The sequence below is a fragment of the Vombatus ursinus genome, unplaced genomic scaffold (assembly GCF_900497805.2).
Source record: "Vombatus ursinus unplaced genomic scaffold, bare-nosed wombat genome assembly UNPS02003567.1, whole genome shotgun sequence".
In the NCBI taxonomy this organism is placed as follows: Eukaryota; Metazoa; Chordata; class Mammalia; order Diprotodontia; family Vombatidae; genus Vombatus; species Vombatus ursinus.
Genome location: NW_020943345.1, coordinates 118,661 through 137,090, shown reverse-complemented (window position 1 = coordinate 137,090; position 18,430 = coordinate 118,661).

Below are 18,430 nucleotides of genomic sequence, written 5' to 3'. Positions count from 1 at the left end.
GTCAGGTACAGATTAAATTACTTAGAGGTTTTTTGGGTTTTTTTAGGCAATTGGGGTTAAGTGACTTGCCCAGGGTCACACAGCTATTAAGTGTTAAGTGTTTGGTCTGAGGTCGGATTTGAACTCAGGTGTTCTATCCACTGCACCACCTAGCTGCCCCAATAGATTAGTTTTGAGAAGGGAGATTTATATGTTTCCAAGATAACCAAGAAAACCTTAAACATGAACCATACAAATCAATACAATCATTATTACTAGTGTTACATTAAGTTCCTTGCTCATACAATAGGTTTTATTCTTAGGCAGTTCAAAAAGGGAGTTCTTCTCTGGTTTAGATCTAGAATTTCCCAGATAATTCTGATTTATCATAAATTCGTACAGTCACTAAAATTTGTTTCTCCATTTTTTTTATATCATCTGCTGCTTCTGTCCTTACCTAAATCCTATACCTGGTATAAGAATCTTTTAAAATGTGAGGGTCCAACCCTAAAATGAGCTCTCTTGCTTTTTAAAATTACCAGACAAGTACTTTAATAAAGGAGAAATAATTTTACTTAATTTTACCATTGTCCTATACAATTTTTGGTGTAAAAATCTAAATTTGAGATCTTTTTACCTAAACATGCTTAAAGCTTGGATTTCCACAATAGATACAGTTTGGAAGCCAATCATATACATCTGTATATAATTCTTAGAGGAATCAGTCTAATCCTGTGGCTTTTCTCAAAGTTTGCTATCGTATTTAATTAGACATCTATCATATTACATCTTTGTCTTATTACTTTGTCTAAATATTTCCTCCTTAGGAAGATATTATCCCTATATTATTATTATTATTTGACCATGAATGTAAGTTGAAATTGTAAGCTATTCATACTTGCATCCTATTATGGTAACTCAAAGATGTTTCAGCATCCATCTATTTTTTAATAAATGTAGTACTGTACTTACAGAACTTCTTGATTACAGAAATTTGCTATAAAAGAAAAGGGACAATGTCATATCATATCAAAAGGAAAGAACTTCCTTAGCTCTATTTGATTCCAGACATGAGTCATATCAGATAGCCAATCATGTAGTCACTTGATGTTAAAAGCAGGGCTCAGGATTACTGAGATGGGAAATTTTCCTTTTCAGAAAGGAAATAGCACAATTGGGAAACAGAGTCAGGAAGATCCTACCTAGGCTGTGTCCAAGGTCGTCCTCAAAACTCTTCCCAGGCACAAACATCCACCTTTAGCAGTTCTTAGCCTGCAGCACATGCCATTCTACTGTTGGCTTCATGACAACTCAGACAACTATCCCTGTAATCAAAGCTTAAAATAATAGTAAATTGTTGTCCCACAAAGTCACATATCCTAGATAATAAGAATTTAATCTCACACTGGTAACAGTGAGAGATTGATCACAGAAAAATACTACTACTCTCATAATTTCTTTAAACAGTGGGAACATCTTAAGGTGAGTCTTCAGAAGTTTGTATAAATTTCTGCACATGTTCTAATATCGGATTAAAAATAATATTAGTTTTCCCATTTAGTTAACAGAAAAGAGCTCATAAGTTAAGCAAAAATAAACCTTTAAAATTGGAATTCATTAAGACTAAGTTGGTATAAAATAATCCTTAAGTAACATAAATAAATTCCCAAAGTACTATAACATACTAAATTCCTAGATATCACAGAGTTCCTTAGTCAAAAAGGTGTTTGTAATGGAGAAAAAATTCAGTTTTTATAAGCCATGAAAAACATACCCTATTAAATTAGCCTTATCACAATAACAAATATTATCGACTTTAAAAATTCACTCAGTATTTTTTCTTTCCTTTGTCTTTAATTAGGAAAATTAGGAAAAACTATTACATTCTGAAATCAAACATAGATAGTGGATGTGATTAACATATCTCCAGGATTCCACAACACAGAAAACTTTTACACAGACTTGATAAAAATTTTAGGTGAAACTTCCTCGTAAAAGTAGGAGGAGATATTTTAGCAGAGGGTGAGCTCCTGGAATTATCCCTACTCTCAGAAGTTTTCTCCAACAGTCCCAAAATGATCAATTTCCCAATTTCTTAATGGTTAATCTCAAAATCTCCAGAATCTGCTAAAATATCTTTAGCTGTGTCTAACTTTTCATTCTAGGTCTAGACTGGCCAGGCCTGGACCCACAAGGAAAGGAGTTTTACAGGTTTGTTGTTTCCCTAGCTGCAGCCCTTAGAAGTCTCTGGCTTACCTGCATTTTATATCCTACAAGATACAGACAGAGACACACTGACGAACAAATTGACAGGACAAATCCAATACAAACATAGTGACATAGTGTGCACTTAATGACAGAGAGAGAGAATTAGAGGCTTGTTAGAAAACCCCCAACACAAATTGGCTATTATTATTATTCCAAGAAAAGGGGGTTGGGGAATTTGCAAGGATCCAAGACCCCATCAAGGTTAGGACTCCAGGAAGAAACTGCAACCTGAGGTGCCTGAGCCACTCGCATTGCTGGGGTAGGGTGTTTTCTCCTACTTCTTCAGTTACATCTGATGTCACGACACCATTACTGTCGACCTGAAAGTTGGTTAAAGAGACAACAAGCTAGGTGATAAGTAAATTCATATTGTTTTATTCCCTTAAGTTAGCAGCATGTAACTAACCTGTGACATGGTGGCAGAGGTTTAACTCTGACTGAAGCAAGCAATTTTAGCAGGACATTTAAACCCTGACTTAATTAATAGGCAAATTTCAGATCCAGGATATCTGTGTTTCCTTTACCACCATAGAATATCAAGACAAGAAAAATCCCATTATTCAAGGCAGTGTTTGGGTTAAAGGCATCTTAGTGGTCATAAACAGAAGAAGGCTCTTGATCAGCTTTAGCTGTTGACACAGGGTGGGGCATTCTCAGTTCACTCAAACAGAAAAGATTAATTCACTTTTTTGGCCCTTCTGGAGGCTCAATTGATCTTAAATGATTATCAACTAATCTAATAAATGCTTTTCATTAGACTGGCTTTGTAGATATGGGATAGGGCCTTAAGCAGGTGAATGATAGTCTCTCTCAGGTAACCACTGTTTTCTTATCAATCTTTGCCTCTCTTAGATTCAGTACTTATCACTATAGTTTGTTACTCCCTATCTCTCTGTCTTTATCTATACTGTTGTTTGTTTTGGTATACCTGTCTTGAATCTTAATATATGTTCATCTATTTTAGTATGTCTTACATTACAAACTTATTACTATTTCATTTATTTTTGAGAATCTCAGCTTTGTCTCTATTTTAATTTATTTCTCTGAGGTTTAGTGCACTTCTTTGTATCTTGTTAGAACATTTGACATTAAGTAGGGTGCCTGTTCTTCTTTAAGGTCTTTGCCTATGTCTGCCTTTTTTTTTTTTTACTTGCTGTCTCAGTAATGGTGTTTGAATCTGTTTTGGTATATTTCTGTGGCCTTTAGTGATTATTTTTAGATGTGTCTGTGCCCTGATCTGCTACCTTTTTCTTTCTTTCTTTTTTACCTCTATTTTTACATGATTTTTTTCATGTTTAATTCTTTTCATTATCCTGGTGTATCCCTAATTCTCAGTGCCTCTCCAGTAATGTCTTTTCCTGGAATGCACTGTAAACTACCTCTCTGAAGGTCAGTCCTTTATTTCTGTCTCTAAAGATTAATCTATATTTTTGTTTAGCTTTGTACCTTAATAGACTTCTCTGAGTACCAGGCACTCTGGTAAGCACTAGGGATACAAGAAAGGCAAAAGACAGTCCCTTCCCTCAAGAACTTCTCAAGAATTTCTGAATCTCAACAAGCATTGTGAAAGGGGAAGAAAAGAAAAAACAATCTCAACCCCCAAGAAGCTCACAGTCTAACAGGAGATAACATGCAAAGTGTATCAGAGGATAGAAGGAAACATACATAAGCGATTTTACAAATTTTAAAATTGACAGGCCTTAAAAACAGATTGGACATGAGGGGTGTGATAAGATAACACTGGGTGTCTTGAGGAAAGCTAGAAAGAAGAGACAGTTTTGAGAGGAAAGATAAATTCATTTTGGGATATGATGAATTTAAGATGTCTCCGGGACAACCATTTTGAAAAGATGCAGGAGGGAGCTGGATAAGCAGACCTGAGAATAATTTTCATAGAGATAATAATTACATTCACTTTTCAAAATTTAGTGCAAAAGCAGAGGGGAAAAAAAGGGCCCAAACAGTGGCATGATCTGGATGACAGTCCAGCTAAGAACATTAAAGATAGGTTGGAGGAGAACGAGATGAAAATAGTATCAGGACAATGTACAGAGAAGAGGCTGATTAACAATGATAAAAACTGTAGAAAAGTCAAGAAGAATAAGGATTGATAAAAGCATATTAGTTTTGGCAATGAAGAGATTGGACAGAGCAGTTTCAGTTGAATGATGAGTTTGGTGGGAGTGGACAAATGAAGGGAGAGTTTTTTGAGGATAGTAAAGGCAGAGGCATGTTTGTAAACATCAGAGGAACAGGCAGTAGACAGGCAAAAATTGAACAAAAAAGTAAGAGTGTAGGAACGACACAGGAAGCAATATTCTAGAGAAGATGGAATGGATTAGGGTCACTTATGCATGTAAAGGGATTTACCTTGGCAAGGAGAGTCATGTCTTGCTGTGAGACAAGTGAAGAGGAAGATAGTGGTAAATAGCATCTGAATGATGGGAGATGAGGAAAAGAAGAGGAAACTCTATAAATGGCCCCATTTTTAAATGTGGAATATGTTGCAAGGTTCTTAGATGAGAGGGGAGATGATGGGAGATTTGGAAAAGCTGCTATGACAAATAAGATAGATTGAATCACTTGGAGAGGTGTAAAGAGATTGTAGCAGTGAGAGCCTAATTAATAGCCTAACCCTAATTTTGTAACATAAACCCAGCATAGTCACACAGTAAGAACCAGTAATTGATGTCTGGGAAAAGTACAGAAACAGATTACATCAAGCATAAATTACAGATGTTGACCACTCCTTTCTGACCTCCTTTTTTTTGTGAAGAATAGAGCGAGAGTCAAAGAGTGATTTTAAAAATAGGGTAATAATGGGCAGCTAGGTGGCGCAATGGATAGAGCTCCGGCCTTGGAGTCAGGAGAACCTGAGTTCAAATCCAGCCTCAGACACTTGGCACTTATTAGCTGTGTGACCCTGGGCAAGTTACTTAACCCTGATTGCCTCACCAAAAAGAAAAAAAAAGGGGTAATAAGATGCAAAGAAATACAAAATTAACAACTGTAAATGTGAAAGACATGGACTCATCTATAAAAAGGAAGAAGCTAACAATGGATTGGAAAGCAAAATTTATAAGAAATACTTGAAACATAAAGATTCACACAGTTAAAAAAAGGGACTGTTGCAAAATGTAGATAAATTCAACAAAACAGGGATAGCAATCAGGGTCTCAGACAAAGCAAAAACAAAATAGGTGGTTAAAAGCAGTAAAGAGAGAAACTTCATTATTAAACATATGTAGCATAGATAGTGATGTAATGTCAGTACTTATACACAATTCATGTAGATGGGTATTTTGGTTAAGACATTCTGGTAAGCAATTTGCAAAAATTCATTAAAACATATACCTTTTGACTCAATGATTTCATTTGGCTTATTCCCCAAAGCCTGATAAGTCTACATTCCAAATAAATTAAAGTAAAAGGGAAAAAAAGCTCACCTGTACAAAAATAAACTTTGCAACAGCTCTTTTTGTAGCATCAAAAAAACGAAAAACAAAGTAGTGCTTAACACGTTATGATATATGAATATAATTTTATTGTATGATAAGAAATGATTAAAGGGGCCAGTTTCATAGAAACTCATGAACTGATGCATAATTAAGTGAACTGACCTGAAAGAAGAATTTATAAAATAACAACCATATAAAGGAAAACAACTATGAAAGAATTAAGAACTTTGAACACTGTAATGACCAACAATGTTTCTAGAGGACTAATGATGTATTATGCTGCTCTTCTACTGACAAAGAGGTAGTATATCCAAAATGATGAAATAAAACACATTTTTTGGACATGGTCAGTATTGGAAATTATTTCACTTGCCTATTTTTACAAAGGCTTTGCTTTTTTTCTCAGAGGGAATAGGGAGGAGGGGGTAGGAGGGAAAAGGAAGTAGGTATAGTTTTCCCCCCAGATAAAAAAAAGAACAGAAGCAAGACTAAAAAGAATGACAAAGTATATTTGAAAGGTACAAGTTAAACTTGTTATATGTTTTTTAAAATAATCTCCCCATAATAAAGACTTAAAATCTTTTCTTGTACAATGTATAAAGCATACCTTTTTTACCTAGTGATTAGAGTCAGATTTTTTTTGTTAATAAAAAGAAAAACAAATGTGATGACCCAATTAAGAGACAATAAAGGTAGAACCACTAGAGGTCATAGATCAGAGCCTCTGAAATTAGAGAAGAGAGGATAAATATGAGAGCTCTTTTGTAAAGAGTGAGACTTAAAAAATCAAGGTTGTATTCCAAGATTTTGAACCTGAGTGACTAGAAGAAAAGTGGTCTTTTAATCGAAATAAACAGGTTCACTAAGGAGATGTTAAGCATGTTTGCAACATATATTGCAATATATATTTAATAAGCCTTTCCTTGTATATATTTTGAAATAATCTCTTCTTCTGACTTTCTGTTTTGGCCATTCCTGTCACCATAATAGGCCTTTATGATATAATTCTTTTTTTTATTTATTCATTCTTCCTGACTTACTTCCCAAATAGGCAGAAAATCTCTGGGCTTTGTTTGGTCCCACTTTGCATTCTCTTGCAGCTGATTTTTCCAAGTATTGAGTACTATGTGAACTCAGGGACAGCTCAGTCTCAGTTTCTTCAAACTTTCAGTACATCAAAAACTATCTGATATGTGGAAAATTCTGATTGCTATTTTCTTAGTATAAGCTTTGTAACTTCCTGACCCAGGTTTGAATTTGGGCAACACTACTGTAGGCTTGCTTCTAATTGGACCTTATGCAAACTGTTTCTGGCATTAGCCTTTATGACTTATTTGGCAATCTACAGGTTCAGAAATAACAGCAATTCTGGATCCTTTTTGGTCTGAACTGCCTGTCTTGAATATTCAAATGAGAATTATACACACACCCATACACATGCATATATACATATGTGTGTGTGTATATGGATATGGATATAGATATATATGTATCCCAGCTCTTCAAACTAATGAATTGAGTTAGCTCTAAGGTGTTCACTGAGGGATTTAGCTCCCCCTATTCCCTGCAGGTATTGATGGATCACATGTTCACAATCACTGATGGGTATTGTATTCCTCTCCCTGTCACAGAGCTCTGCTTCTATACCTGGCAGGGTGGTAAAGACCCCCAAGACAATGACTGCTCCCACAGGATCCAAGAATGCCTGCACTGTCCCTAGAAATGCCAACCATAAGAACTATGTCAAGATCTAAGAATGATCATGTCGGGGGCCAGCCCCTTTCCTGTATATAAGGGGCCCCAGCTTTGGCAGCCTTGAGCCCTCCTTCTTGGACCGGGGAGGGGGTGAGAGAGAGGGCTTCTGTATGCATACTTCCTTTTCCTCACTCTGTAATGAATCTTCTGTTTCCTGACTCCCTTGTCTCTGGCCTGTTCTGTTTGTTTGGCGCCAGCCATTCACAGGTTACAGGCCAGTTCCAGCCCAGCTGACAAGGTTACACCAGAAGAGAGAACAGTCTCATAAAGAAAAGATTCATTTTAGGAATCTTTAATATTTAAAATTTTAAAATTTCTAGCAAGTCTATTCCATCCCATCTAATCCCCCACTTTCTATCTCCGTTTGTCTCTCTCTTTTTACTTTTTTAAATTTATATCTTTTTGTTTTGTTTTCTGTTAGACTCTGAGAAACATTTTCTGAATAAACTTTTTTATTTTTAGGGGGTTGACATTTGATCATAGGGAGTATTTTCAAACTGTGTGGTTTTTTTTTTTTTTGCTTGTTACTTTCTTTAAAGTTTGTGCCATTATATGTTATGTTAGTTTTGACAAGTTATTTTTCTAAACATGTACTGGTTGGATGTACCTTCTGTAACCATCACTTCCTTTGGAATTGAGTTTTGTGAGTTTTAGGAGGCATTAATGGCCCCTCAAGTAGGAATATCAGTGGGTCCTAGCTAGGCAAGCAGGTGAGATGAGTCAAATTCCACCTGGGGCCTCACTTCAAAGGCTCATATTTCTTTGTACTCCCCCTCCTTCTGCCCTTGAAGGGGCTATAACCTTCTGCTCTTATTACTGCTTGAGGAGCAGTAACCTGGAAAAGGAGAAAAAGGAGGAAGCAACTTGGGCCAGCTGCTCAGGTATGGGAGTTCCCTGTGGGAATATGGGTATAAAAAACAACTAGACTGGTAATAATGTATAGTATTAAAGTTTAAAAAACATTTATACATCTATTTTTGAGCCTCACAGTAGATAAAAAATACAAGCTCCAAGAGTTCAGATGACTTAGCCAAAGTCATACAAAACAGTAACCCTAAACCTAGGTATTCCAGACTGAATTTGACTAGATATTTTACATGTAGCTGGATTAAAAAATTAAAAAAAAAATCTTAAAAAAAAACAAACTGTGAAGAAAATAACTCAAAAAGAATTTAATCTAAATACTTCTCAATAGCTGTAAAAATCTTATGTATTCTCTAATTAATAGTAAGAGAGAAATTTACATGTGATATAAAATCAGATTCTGGTGTCTTCCAAATTGCTCTGACCTTACTTCCTACTAACCCGTTTAAAAATGAAAATGCACAAAAAGCCTTTCAGATATGCTAAACTTCTTCTCAAAAAGTAGACTCATACTATAATTTCCTAATCTCTTTCCTCAGCCCCCTTAAAAACATCCTATCCCTTTCAAATATTTTCTAAATTCTTTCTAAAATAACCAAAATGCTTCTTAGTTATCTTTATTTCTTCCTGAACCCACTGTCCACACTAATATTTAAATAGCTTTTCTCAATACCTTTTGTTTTGAAAAGGTATTTTGCCTTGAAAACCACCCATTTATTCCCTTCTTATTAACCTTAGACACTCCCACATTCTATGTTCTCCTCAAGACTTAAAAAAAAAAAACTTTTCCAAAATCTTTTCAACTCTGTATGATCCTCTTAATCCAATTTCATTCAGAATTACATCTTTATTCCTAAAACATTTCTACCATTATGACATCCAACTATCTTAATTGACTTAAATCCCTTCTTGATTTTCTCAACTTATTCTCATTTACCTATTTCTATTTAAAAATAATAAACCCTTTTCAATTCTCTTGTATCTTTCCAAGTCTTTTCTTTTAGTTAATTCTTAATTCTCTTCAACCACAAATCTCAAAGACAGCTTAGTTTTAATCCCTTTAAACACAAACCCTCCTGTCATATAAACATATGTGCAGGAAGTTCATAAAATTTAGTTGAGTATCATATTTTGTCATTATGTGTTTATATGACTGAAAAAAACTAACTAAAGAAAAGGTATCAGTAAAATAACCCTATCCTGGTTGTCCAGGTGTAGCTGGGTGATGGTGAATAAAGTGCCAGGCCTGCAGTCATGAAGACTTGACTTCAAGTCCAGCCTCAGAGTAGCTGTGTCAGCCTAAGAAAGTCTCTTAACCCCATCTGTCTCAATTCTGCATCTATAAAATGGGGACACTAAAGAAGGAAATGCAAACCACTCCAGTATCTTTGCCAAGAAAATCCTATGGACTTCATATAGAGTTGGATGTGACTGAACAACACCCCTATTGTCCATTCCCTACTTCCCAACCACCTGAACTCCCTGCTCCCTAACTGACCAACATAAGACTGTGACAAACCTAAGAGCTGGACAAGGCCCAGTTTCTGAATCCAGATTAGTTTTTTGCAAGTTGAAGAGTTAGGTTCTGACTTCCATAAGCAATAAATTGGCTGATGATTTTCTGTGACACTCTCCTTGGTGAGAAAAATCGCATACTCTGTGTTTTTCACTTGTAATTGCCTTCCTTAAAACCTTTACTTCCAGACCTAAAGATTCTCAAATTAACCTCTCCCCAAACCCTGAAGAGAAACATGCTGAGGCACTTATCCTCTAAGAATGTTAAATCTCACTTCATTCCCTTTTCTCTGCCTCATCTCTCTGATTTTCCATAAACCCAAGCTTTCTTTTTGGTCCCATTCTTCTTTTCTCCAAATTGCTAACACTAATTTCCTACCTTCCCCAGCCAAATGTCAAAGAGATTAGACAATCCAAATCACGTCTCCATATTTCTGTCCACTAGCTAAATCCTTTCTTAGTTCCCTTCATGCAGCCTCCAAAGTGCAAGATCAGGAATAGCAGGAATGGAAGGAGAATGTGGTGTCTATTCCTTGCCAAGCAACCCAGTCCCTCCAATTTCACCAGCTATCTCTGTTGTTGTTGGGACTAGCCCTGGTGGACCCATAAAAGTGGTAGCCTGACCAAGCCAGTTCCAGGTCAGGTACTTAAGGGTATGTTCAAAGTAAAAGGTCTCTAACTCCATATCATGATTGTAATTCTTTCCTATTTCGGGGCCTAAGCTTTCCTTCTGTGATGTTAAAGTAGATGATTTTTAAGGTTCCTTTCAACACATGTTCTGTGATCCTAAGATGTTACATAATTACATTTAGCTAAGTATTTTGTTCTGGTTCTGCTCTTTTTACTTTTATTATTCATTAAGGTAAACATTTTTATGACAGCTAAGACCTCAGTCAACAACTGTCTAGCTGAGCTAATTAGCAGAAAATTTCTTTGTATTTCTTTTTTATTTATTTCTCTTTTATTTATCATCTTTCATTCCCTTATGCTATTATATTAATCTACCACATTTTATTTACCCATTTCTGTATTGTTAAACATCTGGATAGCTTCCAGTTTTTTGCAATTATTACAAAAATTATTACAAAAAGTACAAAAAAGTTGCTGTGAAAATATTGCTAACTTGTTATTTTTTATAACATTTTCAGGATATATTCTCCATATTGGCATTACAGAGTTAAAGGGCATGATTGTTTTTGCAGCTTTTTTTTCATATGCCATCTCCAGAAAGATCTAAAAATTGGCAATTCCAGTAGCATTGACTTATGATACCTGTTTCTGCACAATGCTACTGGTTTTGAATTTTGTTGCTTTTAATTATTTTTGCTGGTTTGATTAATGTGAGGTGGTAGCTCCAGTTTGTTTTAATTTGTATTTCTTTGATTTTAAGCATTTTCTAAGCAACTGTTATCAATTTGTTTTCCCTTTTGAAAGTTATTTGTACCTTTTGACTGTGAACATCTTTGCAAAAATATACTTTAAGTTTTCAGTTGTTATCTTTGCTGTAAACGTTTTCCAAAATGTTATTTTTCTTTTATTTTTTGTAATGATGAATTTTTATGTATATTTTATTTAAAAGAATTCCTTCTATTTATTGAAAAAAAATTCATCTTATCTTCTTCCCATTCATTTGTTTGCCTCCCATAGATTGATGATGTACTTGATGAGATAATCAATCTTGAATCAAGCTGCCGTGATGAGATGTACCTGCCAGGGATTTCTGGGGCACAGCAGCCCGAAATGTGGTAAGTAACATGGAAAGATCTCAAGAAGAGAGAAATATTTCTTTTATTATCTCTCCAATAATAAGAGTAGAATCAGGATTTGAATTATAGGGATTTCAGTGTTTTGTTTCACAGGTTTCTGCCCTTCTAAGTACTAAGAAGAGGATCAATGTCTTCTTGAAAAGTTACCCTAACCCCTGAGAATGGAGAAAGATTCAAGATACTTGTAAAGGATAACAAGATAATTATATCATAACAGAAACCTGGTGAATCTCACTACCATTATTACAACAGCTGCCTGTGTCTAAGAATCTACTGGATGCATGCAACTGCCCAGGGTCAGAACCAGCTATTCACATTAGCGACTCCTGTCCAACTGAGTTAACCAGTTTCAAACATATCTCTGGTAAGCTGTTTCAAAACCTTGTCCTTCCTGTGGGCCAAAGTGCCAGAGTCTTGATTGTATGAAATGAAGAATTAGAAATCATACTAATGTTCAGCCCAGAAATTGAGGAGGTGGATTTTTGGTTTTGATGGGGGTGGGGGGTAAGTTTGGTCTAAAAGAGCTGTGATTTCATATGAATGGCAGTTAAAAGACCCGACCAGTGTCATATGGTAGTATGCATTAGAAGCTAGCTCTTTTATACCTCTCTAAAGTCTTGAACTGTGGAGGTTTTACAATATAGGAATTGGAGGAACTAAGAAAACATTAGGGAAACTGGTGTAAAACATTGGGCATTGCATGCAAAGAATTGGGAGAATAAGAGTGTTGGGTAATGGGACTTGGGAGAAGTTTAGAGATTCCTGATTATGATTTTCTTTTACCCCATTTCTACAGATGAGATAAAAGCCATTTTGAAGCAGCATTGGAAGAAAGACAATCATAAGCTTAGTGAACCGTTAGGGGAGAAGGAATGGGAAGAGGAACTGGGGAACAAGAAAAGCTTGGTCTCTCATTGATCATACTGCCTTGTTGTTCTCCAGTTGAGAGGTGACTGTGTTTCAACATTAAGGACAGGATCAAGATACTAGGAACTTTGATCTCTAAGTCTAGCAAACTGTGAGTCCTCCCAAAGGGGATCTAACTGCTTTCAAAATTGGGCCTTTAGAAGGGGCAGATCTTTTCTTGTTTTGAGCTATTAGGCTTAGATAAAAGTCCATTTTTTTCCATCTATCCTTATCTATCTACCCTATCTAGTGCTATTTTCTGTATCTATGAAATAAGAAAGTTGGACCTACCTCAGAAAATTTTATAATACCCAAGGCAGACCCATTTCACAGACAGGAAAACTGAAGTAAAAGGCTAAGTGGCATAATACAAAAAAATCTCACCCCGTATTATTCCTATTATACATCTCCTTAAGTAAAAGAAATCATGAAACTGGCATTTGAGTCCATTGCAAATTTGTTACCTAATTTTAATTGGATACATACTACAATAAGACAAATCTTTTATTTTTCCTTAATTAATTGCACTCCAAAGGTATTCTAGATTTCTCCTTCAAGTCTCGTGAACTTTCTCCTTATTGAAAGTTGAGGGTTTTATCTCATGTTTTACTAAAAAAAAGAGACCATTTGCTGTAGCTTCCCTTAATTTCACAAGTCCTTGCCTACCCTCCTACTCTATCCCAACTTATTTTCTTATATATCTCTTCCCTTTTTCAGCTAAAAAGTTCTATGCCTCCCGTTACTTTTCTCTATTCAAAAGCCTTTGTAATCTGACCCCCATTTTCATCACTCAAATGAAACTTCTTTCTTCAGAGTTACCAAAGATCATTTAATTGTGGGCAGGAAGGAAGACATAAAAGGAAAGAAATAAGCATTTATATGATGCTTACTAAGTACTAAGCATTATGCTAAGCATTATATGTATTATCTCATTTGATCTTCACAATAATCCTATGGGATAGTTAGTGTTATTATAGCTATTTTATAGTTGTCAAATCTGATGGCAGTTTTTTAGTCCTTACCCTTCTAGACCTCTGTAGCACTTGATACCTTTTTCTCCTGGTTATTTTTTCCTTTCAGGGTTATTATAACACTACTATTTCTTGGTTCTTCTGCTACCTATCTTATGGCTGCCTTTTTGTCTCTTTTGCTAGATATTTATCCAGGTCAAACCCACTAAATGGGAATGCTTTCCAAAGCTCTCTTCTATATATTCTTTCTTATCAGTTTCCATTAAATATTTACTCTATATGGTGTATATACATACATACATACATACATGTATGTGTGTATATACATGTATCTGTGTGTGTGTATATATAAAAAGTACAACATTCACACACACACACACACACACACACACACACACACACACACACACATTGCCTCCCCATTAAAATGAAAGCTCCTTTCTTTGTATGCTCAGCATTTGGAGTAGTGCCTGAAACATTACAGACGATAAATACTTGTTGATTAAAAGAAAATTAGATTTACGGTCTGAGGATTTGGGTTTACATTTTGATTCTTCTCTTGGGGCTATATGTTCTGCTAAATGAGGAGTAAGGCCAGAAAGTGAATTCCAAAGGTATCTTCCAAGTAAAGTCTCATGATCCAGGATTGTGATGCCAACACCTCCATGAAACTTTCCATGTCTTCCCATTATTAGTTATAATCTTCAGTAGAAAAAACCCTGAATTTAAAGTTAAAATTTAGCCATGTTATTTATTTATGTGACTTGGGCTAAGTCCTTTGTCTCTACTCTACTTGAAGTCTACTCACTTTCTTTATCTGTAAAATAAGTAAGTTGAACTTCTAAGGATTTCTTAATTCTAAATGTATGGACTTATAACTGTTCATAATCCTATAGCTGGGGGGAGAATAGAGAAGACACATGAATCGAGCCTAGGGAACAGCTCTGGTTGCTCCAATACATTATCTTCTCCTCCCTTCAGCTTTTGGATATAATCAACTGAAACAGTTAGGTTAGTTCCTTTTACTCAAGACGTCAAAGTGACTGCTTATCATTCACATCCTCTTACCTTATCTTTTTTTCTTCTCTTGGCTTCTTAGAATGCTTCACTATATAAGGAAATCCTTTCTCCTATCCCAAATTCCTTTCTAGATCCCTAGCATGTTCACAAAATCACTTCAAAAACCTAGTCTAGATTCCAGTTCCCAAATTCCTATGGTTTGCTTAAGTGTAGCTGCCTAAGACTGAATTCTCCACCTTCTTCATCAGACACCGTAATTAAAGAAGTCACCAATATCTCCAAAAATAAATAATGCAAAGAGACCTCAATTGAAGCTGACAAGACTTTTTGATTACCTCTGCAGTCAAAGTATCTTTAGGCCTACATGCAGATTATCACCAGTCTGTCTCATAATTTTCCTAATAGGAAGAAGCAAACTTCCTGGATTCTCCATATGGAGAGCAGTGTTAAAGGTGATCAATTTGATGAATTTACAGTATGTAAGGATTTAAAATATGGAATGCCAAGCAGAGTCTTATTTAGAGAACATGGACAGTTTTTAAGTTTTAGTAAATAATCTACTTCTAAGATAATTGGCTGATGGGCTTTAAAAGGTGGATTGTTAGATGAGCCCACTGTGCTGCCATAAAAGAGTACTAAATCAGTTTGGACTTTTGGTTTTTTATAATAAGAATTTTCCATTTTACCTTCTGTGAACCCTTCTATCAGTTGTTAGTCATCACCTTTTCCTTTATCCATCAATCTGACAGGTAATTAATTCCATGATTTATTAATTTGCTTACAATGTCACTCTATGTCTAGACTATATAGGCTTTTTCAAGCTTAACTTGGTGTATATGGTGTGAGATAAGTCTCTACCTGTCTCTATCAGTCTACCTAACAGTTTTCTCATTACTTTGCATTTAACAGTGAATTCTCATTCCAATAGCTGGGATTTCTGGATTTATCAAACACTAGTTTATCTGATCAGCTTCTTTCATTCTTACTAGGTACCAAATTGTCTTTGTAATTCTGTAGTGTAGTTTGAGATCTGGTGCTACTAGGCCCTCTTACTTGCTTTTTTTTCCCCATTGATTCCTTGATAGTCTTGACCTTTTGTTCTTCCAGATGAATTTTATAATTTTTTCCACTTTTATGAAATAATTCTTTGATAAATGGATTGGTATGACATTAACACATAATAAGTAATTTAACTAAGGTTAATTATATTGTTATATTGGTTCAGCCTACCCATGAGCAATACTAAATATGCCTCTGACTCTAACCCTAAAATAAACCATCATAAAATACAGATAATTTTATGTGCTTACTTCAGGTACTAAAATTATATTCCAGAAAATTAGGACAAATACTGCTTTCTCATTTCTAAAGTACTTAAGTGAAGCTGTCATTTTTCATCATGTTAAACTGTTCTTCTTAATAAAGCACAACAAAGTAAAACATGTGCTACATTCCACACTTCATGTTCACCATCATTCCTTTCAAGTCATGCACTGATCAGTATTCTGATGTCTTTATTTTCTGCAATACTGTTATGGCAATTGTATGAGTAGTTCTCCTGGTCCTGTTGACCTTCACCTCCTCATTTAATACAAGCTTAAACACTCTCCCCACCTAAGTTTATAGTATTTATTTCTTATGATGAAATATTTAACTATAATTATTTATTATGATTTGTTCATCCACCTCCCAACCAATAAAAAACCCAAATACTATGTTTCCACTTCTTTCCATAACAAAACATACCATTTTTAGTATTTTTTTATTCATTAAAACTTTCCTGTTTTTGACCTTTGGGTAGGAACAACATCTACCCCACAAAGTTTCGATTACTTCCCCCCCCCAAAATGTAATGAAACCATCTACAAGACTTATTTGGTCCAAAAGGCTCTGGTCATAATACTTAAAATAATTTTATAATAATCATAACATAATAAAGCTAACATTTATATAGAGTTTAATATTTAACAGGTGCTCTGCTTTACAAATATTATCTCATTTGATTCTCAACAACCATAGAAAGTAGGTGCTATTATTATTATTATCCCCATTTTACAAATGAAGAAACTCACCAAAGAGATGTTAACTGACTTAACCAGAGTCACACAGCTGGCAGATTCCTGAAGCTAGATTTGAACTCAGGTCTTCCTCACCTTTGGGCCCAGCACCCTCTCTATCTAGCTGTTCCAGTAATTCAACCTCTTTGTCTTATTTACCTGTTATTAACTGAGGCAAAAACTGCTATAAATTCATGCTATAAGCCTTTAGGTGGGGGGACAATGCTAATAAACCTAGCCTCCTTAACTACATCCACAAATAGTACTTCTTTGTGTCTTTAGTGATTCCTTGCCTCTTTTGCATTCATTCTTTCCATTTCTTGCCACTAGAGATGGCTACAAACTTGTGGTTGTTAAAAGATTTGAAGAGTAAGCCACCAGACATCCCAAAACTGATGTCCAGACCAGTTTGTCAGCTAACTGGGTGTAAGAGCCAGCTGAGGAATTGATAAAGCATCTATACTATATTTGTAAGTGAACTTAGAATGTGGTAGCTCACATTGATAATTGTATTATTCTTGTTCATGCAGAAATTTAATTTTATGCGATTGAAGTGATCTATTTCATGATCAATTCTCTATAGTTATCCAGGTATCTATTCTTTTTTTTTTCAATATAACATTTACATTTGGGTCATATAACCACTAGGTCAGCTATATGTGGTGAAAGATATTCATCTAACTCCAACTTCTGCCTAATTTTCCCAGCATTTTTGTTCAAAATAGAATCCTTACCCTTAGGAGTTTGAGGTTTGGATCCTACCAAACATAAGGTTGCTGTGTTCAAGTGTTTTTAAATCGTATCTATTCCACTGAATGAATTCAATAAAGCATTTATTACATGCTTCTTAATATATCAGGCATAAATAGAAGCAAATGCCTTCCAAGAACTTATGTTATGTTATGCTAATGGAAAATTTATGTAGCATTGTAAATGAGAAGACAGGATACATGAATGTCAGCATGACTTGAAAACAAGTAAAGAATGGCATGGTGAGACCAAGACCAGGAAAGATAAGGCAAAAATGTACCAAATACAGCCTGGGGTGGCAGAAGACTTGTGTTCCTAGTGTTCTGACACTACTTACCCAGTTCTGTGACTTACCCAGACTTAAGAGCAGTACATGACGTATAATGTAATTTATTCTTCTATAGGCATTATTTAACAAGCCATTTTTAAGTCTCCTTTAAGGTTTATATTTTTCCTTCTATTTTGTTGAAATATATTTTTATTGAATTATAATTTATAAATATATTTGGGAAGGTTCATTGTATTCTGTATTCTTTCCATTGCACTTATCTTTCCAAGAAGCAGCATCAACTCTGAACATCAACTACTCCCAACTTTTGTCATCACTGCCAATTTACTGGGTGAACAGAGTATGATATTAAAAACCTTTTTAATTTTCCTGGAAATATTAAGAAACAACATTTCTTCCAGCCTAAAAGTTTTTTTTTCCTTTTAGCAACAAAAACCTCCTGTGGATTAATGTTGGTGTCCAAACATTAAAACAATTATATTGTGAACTCCTTTGAGGTCTATCTTTTGCAAACTCTTTTCTTATCCCCGGCATTTAGCACAGTGGCTGCCACATAGTAAGCATTTAATAAATACTTATTGACTGACTAAAGAAAAACTCTTGTCAAGTTCACATTATCTTCCCAGATTCTGAAGTGATCAATCAATTGTCAGGAGAAAAGATTAAGCTCCTTCCTTCAGAGGAGTGGTCCAGGAAGGAGTAAGATGGTGGTTTTAAAAAATTATTCCAGAATGTTACCTTAAAACTATTTTAACATGCTCGTTTACTTTTTCAAGATTCTTGTTACCTCACCACTCTCTCTAAGCCTTAAAAGGCCTGGGTATCATGGGTA